The sequence below is a fragment of the Solanum lycopersicum genome, chromosome 6 (genome assembly GCF_036512215.1).
Source record: "Solanum lycopersicum chromosome 6, SLM_r2.1".
Lineage (NCBI taxonomy): Eukaryota > Viridiplantae > Streptophyta > Magnoliopsida > Solanales > Solanaceae > Solanum > Solanum lycopersicum.
This window is the reverse complement of record NC_090805.1, coordinates 8,339,665-8,350,276: the sequence shown is the minus strand read 5'-3', so window position 1 is coordinate 8,350,276 and position 10,612 is coordinate 8,339,665. Positions and strand designations below refer to the sequence as shown.

Genomic DNA, 10,612 nt, shown 5'->3' with positions numbered 1-10,612 from the left:
TCAGACTGGGATTACGCAGCCTGTGACAGCCCGTCGTGCCTGCGACGGTCCGTCCTGATGCCCGTCACAGAGTTCAGAGACTCAATTTCTCTGAAGAGTCTGTGACGGTCCGTCCCACCTGCGACGGTCCGTCCTCCCATTCCGTTACGAAGTTCAGAGAGTCGATTTCAGTACCCAATTTTTAGATTTTCTAAGTGTTCTAAAACGAGACCCTGCGACGGTCCGTTGTGCCCATGACGGTCCGTCGTGGGGTCCGTTGCCTCCGCCTGTTTTTTCAGAAATAAAATCTGCTGCTCAAAACGACTAACAGGTCGTTACAATAGATACCAATTTACCCATCGTTCGTCCCTGAACGATCACAAGAAGGAAAACAAGGGCAAAAAGGAGTACCTTAATCTGTAAACAGATGTGGGTATCTTTCTCGCATATCTGCCTCCTTCTCCCAAGTGGCTTCTTCAACGGGTCGATTCTTCCATTGAACTTTGATGGATGCAATCTCCCTTGATCTCAACTTGCGAATTTCTCTATCTAGAATGGCAACAGGTTCCTCCTCATAAGACAAGTTCTCATCAAGCAAAACTGAATCCCAACGGATAATGTAGTTTCCATCCCCATGGTATCTTTTCAACATCGACACATGAAATGCCGGATGCACTCCGGACAGCCCTGGAGGCAAGGCTAACTCATAAGCCACCTCCCCTACTCGCTTAAGTACTTTAAAGGGACCAATGTACCTTGGGCTTAGCTTGCCTCTCTTACCAAACCGCATCACCCCTTTCATGGGCGAAACCTTCAGCAAGACTTGTTCTCCCTCCATGAACTCTAAGTCTCTAACCTTTCGATCTGCATATTCTTTTTGTCTACTTTGCGCCGCTAGAAGCTTGTCTTGAATAGATTTCACCTTCTCCATCAAATCCCTCAAGAGATCAGTACCCCAAGGTCTAACCTCGAACGCATCAAACCAACCAATGGGGGACCTACATCTCCTACCATACAATGCTTCAAATGGAGCCATATCAATGCTCGAGTGATAGCTATTATTGTATGAAAATTCCGCTAAGGGTAAGAAGCTATCCCAATGGCCACCAAATTCTATCACACACGCACGTAGCATATCCTCCAACACTTGAATCGTTCGCTCAGACTGACCATTGGTCTGAGGATGCAACGCAGTACTAAGGTCCAACCTAGTACCCAATTCCGCATGCAATGTTTTCCAAAACTTAGAAGTAAACTGTGTACCTCTATCTGATATGATGGATAGTGGAACCCGATGCAATCGAACGATTTCTGAGATATAGATCTTGGCTAACTTCTCGACATTGTAAGTCACCTTAACCGGAATAAAATGAGCAGACTTAGTTAACTTATCAACAATCACCCAAATAGAGTCATACCTACCCATTGTCTTTGGAAGACCAACCACGAAATCCATTGCGATTCTCTCCCATTTCCATTCCGGAATGGGCATTCTCTGAAGTGTTCCTCCGGGCCTTTGGTGTTCATACTTTACTTGTTGACAGTTTGGACATTTGGCAATAAAATCCACAATATCACGCTTCATTCTACTGCACCAAAAGTGTTGCTTTAGGTCACGGTACATCTTGGTTGCACCAAGATGTATAGAATATCCAGAACTATGAGCCTCTGTAAGAATGGTGTGGATCAAATCATCAACACGGGGCACACATACCCTTCCCTTGATTCTCAAAACACCTTCCTCATCGATTTGTGCTTCCTTAGCCTCTCCTCGCAATACCTTATCTTGGATTCTTCTTAGTTTCTCATCATCAAACTGTTTTCCCTTAATCTTGTCAAGAAAGGAAGATCTTGCCTCCACACAAACCAACAATCCTCCCTTCTCATTTACTTCTAATCTCATCAAGTCGTTAGCTAGAGTCTGAACCTCTCTAACTAATGGGCGTCTAGAGGCTTGCAAGTGAGCTAGACTTCCCATGCTTCCCGCCTTTCTACTTAAAGCATCCGCTACAACATTCGCCTTCCCCGGATGATACAAAATGGTGATGTCGTAGTCCTTCAGTAGTTCCATCCATCTTCTCTGTCTCAAATTCAAATCTTTCTGAGTAAAGACATACTGTAGGCTACGATGATCCGTATAGACCTCACACTTAACCCCATATAAATAGTGTCTCCATTGCTTTAATGCAAACACTACCGCAGCCAATTCCAAATCATGAGTTGGGTAGTTACGTTCATGCAATTTTAATTGTCTTGAAGCATAAGCAATCACATTCTTCTCTTGCATTAGCACTTCACCCAAACCCGAATAGGAGGCATCACAATAAACAATGAAGTTCTTACCCTCTACGGGCAAGGTGAGAATGGGTGCGGTAGTCAACAAAGTCTTGAGCTTCTGAAAGCTTTCCTCACACTCATCCGACCATACAAATGGAACATTTTGCTTAGTCATGTTCGTCAGTTGGGAAGCAATAGAAGAGAATCCCTTGACAAATCGGCGGTAGTAGCTAGCTAACCCAACAAAACTCCTTATTTCTGACACATTAGTAGGTCTTACCCAATTCATCACTGTCTCGATTTTAGAAGGATCCACCATCACTCCATCCTTTGAAACCACGTGCCCCAAGAAGGACACTGCATCTAGCCAAAACTCACACTTAGAGAACTTGGCATAAAGCTTTTTCTCCCTCAACATTTCCAATACCATTCTCAAATGCTCCTCATGTTCCTCCTTACTTTTAGAGTATATCAGTATATCATCAATAAATACGATCACGAAGAGGTCCAAGTATGGCTTAAAAATCCCGTTTATCAAGCTCATGAAAGCAGCAGGGGCATTCGTAAGACCAAAAGACATCACTAAAAATTCGTAATGCCCATACCATGTCTGAAAAGCAGTCTTTGGCACATCCGTTGCTCGTATTTTCAATTGATGATAACCGGATCTCAAGTCAATCTTAGAGAAGACACAAGCACCTTGTACCTGATCGAACAAGTCATCAATGTGAGGAAGAGGATACTTGTTCTTTATGGTTACCTTGTTTAGTTGTCTGTAGTCTATACACATTCGAAAACTCCCATCCTTCTTCTTCACAAACAAAACCGGAGCACCCCAAGGAGATGCACTTGGTCTAATAAAGCCTTTGTTTAACAACTCTTGAAGTTGGGCTTTTAACTCTCTTAACTCCGCGGGAGCCATTCTATAAGGGGGTATAGAAATGGGCCGAGTACCCGGTTCAAGGTCAATACAGAAATCAATATCCCTATCTTGTGGCATACCAGGAAGATCTGCAGGGAACACATCTAGAAACTCACGGACCACCGAAACCGACTCAATCGAAGGTACTTGGGTAGTGTCATCCTTGAGATGTGCCAAGAAAGCTAAACACCCTTTACTAACCATTTTCTTAGCACGAAGAAAGGAGATGATACGCACCAGATTGGAAGTGTAGTCACCCTCCCAAACTAACGGATCTGTCTCAGGCTTGGCTAACGTCACCGTTTTAGCATTACAATCCAAGATCGCAAATTGCGGAGAAAGCCAAGTCATACCCAGAATTACATCAAAATCATCCATTTCTAAGATAACCAAATCTACATAAGTGTTGCTCCCCACAAAGTTCACCAAACAAGACCTATATACCTTTTCAACTACCACAGACTCACCCACCGGAGTAGAAACACGAATAGGCATATCAAGTAATTCACAATGTAAATTTAGACCATTAGCAAATGAAGATGATACATAAGAAAATGTGGATCCAGGATCAAACAATACAGAAGCCATGCAATCACAAACCAGAAGATTACCTGTGATGACAGCATCAGATGCCTCCGCTTCAGACCGCCCAGGGAAAGTGTAACAATGGGCCCTATCGTTTGTCTGTCCATTGCCCCTACCATGTTGTGATGTAGTGGTTCCAGTTTGCCCATCACCTCGGCCATTTTGGTGACCACCATTACCTCGACCACCACGTCCTCCAGAATAACGGCCTCTACCATGACCACCTCTACCTCTAGCCATTGGGGGTCTATAACTCTGTTTTGGACAATTCCTCCTAATATGTCCAGTCTCCCCATATCCATAACACTCTCTGGAGTCAAGCATAGGTCTCTCAGAAAAGTGTTGACTAGTCTGAGGTGGACCCCCAACTACAGTCTGTAGTGAAGACTGAATGGGTCGAACTGAGTAACCTCCGGAACCTTGTCCTCTAGAGTAAGAACCATTAAACTCACCTCCCTTTCGAAACCTTTTTGATGTCGATGTCGTGGTGAAGTCATCTGGCTTCACTCCTTCCACCTCTATCACGAAGTCTACCACCTCTTGGAAGGATTTTGCCTTAGCCGCTACCTGTAAGGCTGAAATCCGCAACTCTGACCTCAACCCCTTCACAAAACAGCGAATCCGCTTTTGTGGACTGAAACATAGTTGGGTGGCATACCGGTATAATGCATGAAACTTAGCCTCATATGCATTGACCGACATCCTACCTTGCTCTAGGCTCAAGAACTCATCCCTTTTCCTATCCCTCAAAGTTCGGGGGATATACTTCTCCATAAACAAGCTAGAGAATGAGGCCCAAGTCATAGGTGGTGCCTCTGTTGGTTGACACTCAATATGTGACCGCCACCACATTTTGGCGTTCCCTTGAAACTGATAACTCACGAACTCAACACCAAACCGTTCTACTATACCCATCTTGTGTAGTAGCTCATGACAGTCAACCAGGAAATCGTAAGCATCCTCAGATTCCGCACCCTTGAAGACTGGAGGTTTCAATTTCAAGAACTTACTGAAAAGTTCATGCTGATCATTTGTCATGATAGGCCCAGTAGTAAGACGTGGAAACGTGCCTATATCTAATGAGGCATCCATACGAGGAGCCATAGTGGCTGCATGTTGTACCTCTAAAACTGGAGGTGTTGGTGCAGAAAACACTGGAGGTGCCTGACCTTGATCAGACAACCCACTGCGATAGGCGAGAACCTGATTGATCATCTCTGGGGTAGGTTGGGGTGGCAATCCCTCATTCTGCACTTGTTCATTTTCCCCATCCTCCCTTCTCTTATTACTTCCTCAGTCGGTGGAGGAGTCACTGCCCTAGTATCAGATGGGCTAGGTGCTCGCCCTCTTCCCCTAGAGGACGTCCTCCCACGACCTCTACAACGGCCTCTTGCCGCTGCTCTTCCTCGAGCTACAGCCCCAGTGGCTGGCTCAGACGCACCCTGTCCCGCCGGTGCTGGTGTTGGTGCTGGCGTAGTCGTTGCTCTAGTTCTAACCATCTGCGAAATAGAGTGAAGATGGTCAGATACCAATTTGTATCACCTAGATACCAATTGGACCCAAGTAATAGCACGAAAGAAAGAAATAAAGAATGGAATTTTCCTAAAGTCTTATAGCCTCTTAAGGAAAAGTAAAGGCGTCCCCCTACCGTTCCTTAAGACTCTACTAGACTCGTTCTTGTGTGATGAGACCAACGAACCTAATGCTCTAATACAAAGTTTGTCACGACCCAAATCCGGGCCGCGACTGGCACCCACACTTACCCTCCTATGTGAGCGAACCAACCAATCTAAACCTTAACATTTCAATGTAATACAATCATAAAATAATGCGGAAGACTTAAACTCATTAATAAAAACCAATTCAATAACTATTATTATCCCCAAAATCTGGAAGTCATCACCACAAGAACATCTATGATCAAATGACTAAACTAAGAGTATTCTAAAAAGCTAAAACAAATAAAAGCTAGTCCATGCCGGAACTTTAAGGCATCAAGACATGAAGGAGAAGATCCAGTCCAAGCTAGAAGCGTTAGCTCACCCTGAAGATCCGGTGTGACGAAGACTGGCTAGAATTACTGTTGAGTTAAGGACGATGGCACGTTTGCTGCACTCCACAAATAACAAAGAAGAAAACATAAAAGTAGGGGTCAGTACAAAACACGGGTACTGAGTAGATATCATCGGCCAGCTCAAAATAGAAATCAATATATATACCAATTATATCATAAAATCAACCATGATACTCAACATGTAGCAACAACAAGTACTATATCATTAACAATTACCGTCAAGTTCACACATGAGGACTCAAGCCTCAATACCATACTCATTTGGGAATTATGTTCATTAGATTGAGTATATTAACATCTTTCAAGATTCATTATCTTTATTTCTCTTGTATCGGTACGTGACACTCCGCTCCCTCATATTCATTAATCTTCTTGTGTCGTAACGTGACACTCCGCTCCCTCATATTCATTAATCCTCTTGTGTCGGTACGTGACACTCCGATCCCCCAAATCTACGTGTCGGTTCGTGACACCCGATCCCCTAAATCTACGTGTCGGTTCGTGACACCCGATCCCCTAAATCTACGTGTCGGTTTGTGATACCCGATCCCCTAAATCTACGTGTCGGTTCGTGACACCCGATCCCCTAAATCTACGTGTCGGTTCGTGACACTCGATCCCCTAAATCTATGTGTCGGTTCGTGACACCCAATCCCCTAAATCTACATGTAGGTTCGTGACACCGGATCCCCTAAATCTACGTGTCGGTTCGTGACACCCGATCCCCTAATCTCATTCTATCAATTCATCAAGCCTTCTTTTATACCAAGGCATCATCAATCTCATTACTTTAGTTCATCAAGCCTTCTTCCTTAACAAGGCATCATCATTAACAAGAGATTAGGTTTTTATCAAGATTTGGGATTCAATAGCTTCATCATGCTTAATATAATCACAATTATATAATCACGTTCATGCAAGCATACAATTAAGCAAATAGCAGGGTTTACAATACTATCAATACATATCATTCTATATTAAGAGTTTACTATGAAAGCATGAAAACCATAACCTACCTCCACCGAAGAATTGCGATCAATAAGCTATCTTCTCAAAATCCTTGCTATTCCCTTCGTTTCTCTCTCTCTCTACTCGTTCTCTTTCTTTTTCTGTCTCTCTTTGTTCTTTCTTATTTTTCTTATTCCAACCCTCTTTCTTTTACCCTAATTAACATATAATTAAGAATAAAAAACGGCAATAATGCCCCACTAATTAACTTAAGGTTACGTCTTTTAACCCCCAAGTAATTAGACTTATTAACATTAACCCACTAACTTTATAATTAAGGCAAGAATAGTCAAAAACGTCCCTTAAAACAATTAAGGAAATCCGACTCAGACTGGGATTACGCAGCCTGTGACGGCCCATCGTGCCTGCGACGGTCCGTCCTGATGCTCGTCACAGAGTTCAGACACTCAATTTCTCTGAAGAGTCTGTGACGGTCCGTCACACCTGCGACGGTCCGTCTTGCAATTTCGTTACGAAGTTCAGAGAGTCGATTTCAGTACCCAATTTTCAGATTTTCTAAGTGTTCTGAAACGAGACCCTGCGACGGTCCGTTGTGCCCATGACGGTCCGTCGTGGGGTCCGTCGCCTCTGCCTGTTTTTTCAGAAATAAAATCTGCTGCTCAAAACGACTATCAGGTCGTTACAAAAATAGGAGTCTAAAATGAAGTTGTCTTTCAAATAAAAACAAAATCATAAACTGGAGTAGGAAAGTTCGCTGAGATGACAAGCAGCTACCTCACAACCCTCCACAAGATGCCTCAGAAACGAAAAGAATGACAGGTATCAAGAAGATCTAGGCTCGTAACCTACAAAAATTTGAAGAAGCAAGGGGTGAGTACCAAACCACGCGGTACCCAACAAGCAAACCTCTAAACACAAGTTAAGTGAACAAAATACGGGTACTCCTTACACCCTATCTAAACCTCCACGCTACAGCCTAATAGTTTACAGTTTACCAAACACACAACTCAATAACCACACTCTATCAGTTTACACATTCTCAATAACAGCTCAATATTCAACAGTCACAAGCTTCACAGAGAACAATCACAAGATCAGCAAAACACGTGTTCAAGTTCATCAATAATAAAATGTGCAATGCCATGAGATGCAATGTCAAATATAGTGATGCATGTCTTTCTTAATGATACACACCCGCTGTTTCTCAGTCCGGGACCCATGGGGGACATATCTGTCCATGAATCTGTCGCGGCGCACGACACGACCCTCGATAATAGTAACCTTCACGGTGCGCGATACGTCCCTCGAAATATAATATCATCGCAGCGCACGATAAGACCCTCGAAATAGTACATCCTCTTATCACTTAACTCTTATCACAATCATATTTCAGATACAATGCAATTGACATGCTCAAATGAGAAATGAGGAGATAAACATTTTGATAACAATCACAATTTGCAGCAAGGAATACAAAACTAACAAATAAGCAACAAGTCTCCAAGTCACTCTCAATACCACACAAGAAAATATACGAATTTCATACGCTTAACAAGGGTTTAGACATCCACTTGCCTTAGCCAATCGAATAATTACTCTTGGACTTGAGCCTTCCCTTTTCGTTGAGCTTCTGAACCAATGGAATCTATCAAGTATATATTCACCATAAGGTTTCAGAACTAACAACACTCGCACTTTTATGTGTTTAACCTTGACCTAAAAATACACCCCAATATCATCCTATAATCCATATTGTCCAATCATTTTCTCATTCAATACCATATCATAGATCATTATTATAATTAATTTCCTACCCCCAATTCTTATCCCCGCTAACCATTTCATATTAAGTATATTGCTGCACTTCAATTCCTCATTATATTATAATAATATATAATTCTCTAGTGCTCATTAATTGACATAGAAAACTTTAACAACCCATACTAAGAAAGTACCGTACCTGAAGTTCTAATGAATTCAACGATGCTCTTTGTTGTGAGTTTGCCTCCTCAAGCTTAAGCAGTTTGTAAGCCGCAAGTGCAGAGAAACCCTTCGCCCTTCTTTTTAAAAAAAATTAATTATGTACTAAAAGTGATAGGTTTTACCCACATATTTTATTAAATATAGTCTAAATGGTATAGGGTCTTAAATAAATTATCACTTTAGCCCATAAACTATCGATTAATTAACTTAAGTTAAATAAATATTCAAAATTCTAAAGAGGAGCTTTTGGGTCATTACATTATCCACCACTAAAAATCATGTTCGTCCTCGAACATAGAGTAAAAGTAATTACCTGAAGCTTCATAAAGTTGAGAATATCTGGCACGCATGTCAGACTCTGTCTCCCAAGTTGCTTCTCTTAGTGAACGGTGCTTCCATTGCACCTTCACTGAAACAAGCTCCTTGGTCCTAAGCTTTTGGATTTGCCTATCCAATATAGCTATAGGCTCCTCCTCATATGTCAAGTCTGGACCCAGCTCCACAGAATCGAGTGAAATCACATGAGATTCATCTGAAATATACTTCCGAAGCATAGAGACATGGAAAACAGAATGAACTGCCGACAAACTAGGTGGAAAGGCCAACTTATAGGCCACCTCTCCCACTCGGCTCAAAATTTCAAAAGGTCCAATGAACCTAGGGCTAAGCTTGCCCTTCTTTCCAAACCTCATCACACCCTTCATGGGTGATACTCGGAGCCAAACATGATCACCCTCCATAAACACCAAGGCTCTAACTCTCTGGTCTGCATAACTCTTCTGTCGACTCTGAGATGTCAATAATCTATACTGAATCATACGGACTTGCTCCATAGCATCTCTAAGCAAGTCTGAATCCAAAGAGTCCATCTCTGCCGAATCAAACCAACCAATCGGAGTCCTACACCGTCTTCCATACAACGCCTCAAATGGGGCCATCTGGATACCAGAGTGATAACTATTATTATAGGCAAACTCCGCTAATGGTAAATGTTGATCCCATCTAGCACCAAAATCGATCACACACGCTCGAAGCATATCTTCCAATACCTGAATGGTCCGCTCAGATTGACCGACTGTTTGAGGGTGAAATGTCGTACTCATATCTAACTGAGTACCCAGACCATGTTGTAATGCCTTCCAGAAATGAGAAGTAAATAATGAACCCCGATCTGATATGATAGAAATCAGAACTCCAAATAGTCGCACAATCTGACTGAAATATAGCTCGGCTAACTTTTTTGCCGTATACTTCACTCGAACCGGGATGAAGTGGGCAGACTTGGTCAACCTATCAACAACAACCCAAATAGAGTCATAACCACCCACTGTGGTAGGCAAATCCACAACAAAGTCCATATTAATCCGCTCCCACTTCCAAGTAGGAATATGCATCCTTTGAGATACACCCCCAGGCCGCTGGTGCTCACATTTGACCTGCTGGCAAGTCAAACACCTCAAAACAAAGTCTGTAATATCTCTATTCATCCCACACCACCAGTAATGCTGACTCAGATCATGATACATTTTCGCCGCTCCCGGATGGATAGAATATCGAGAACAATGGGCCTTCTCAAGGATCAATCTAATAAAATCGCCTGTCTTGGGCACACAAATCCTTCCGCCGATCCTCAAGACACCATCAGAATCAAGGACAGCCTCCTTAGCTTCCCCTCTCAATACTTTGTCTCGAATGAGACATAATTTTTCATCATCAAACTGGTGTGCACGAATCTGCTCGACTAAAGAAGATCGAGCCTCAATAAAAGCAATCATCCCATCACTCTCCTCTGAGATCTGTAATTGGACAAGACTGTTAGCTAA

General features: G+C 42.7%; 1 pseudogene; it reads right to left on the bottom strand.

Moving 5' to 3' along the window:
• Positions 1-406: 406 nt before the first annotated feature.
• Positions 407-3,613, bottom strand: LOC138349025 (uncharacterized; annotated as a pseudogene).
• Between the last annotated feature and the right edge of the window lie 6,999 nt (positions 3,614-10,612).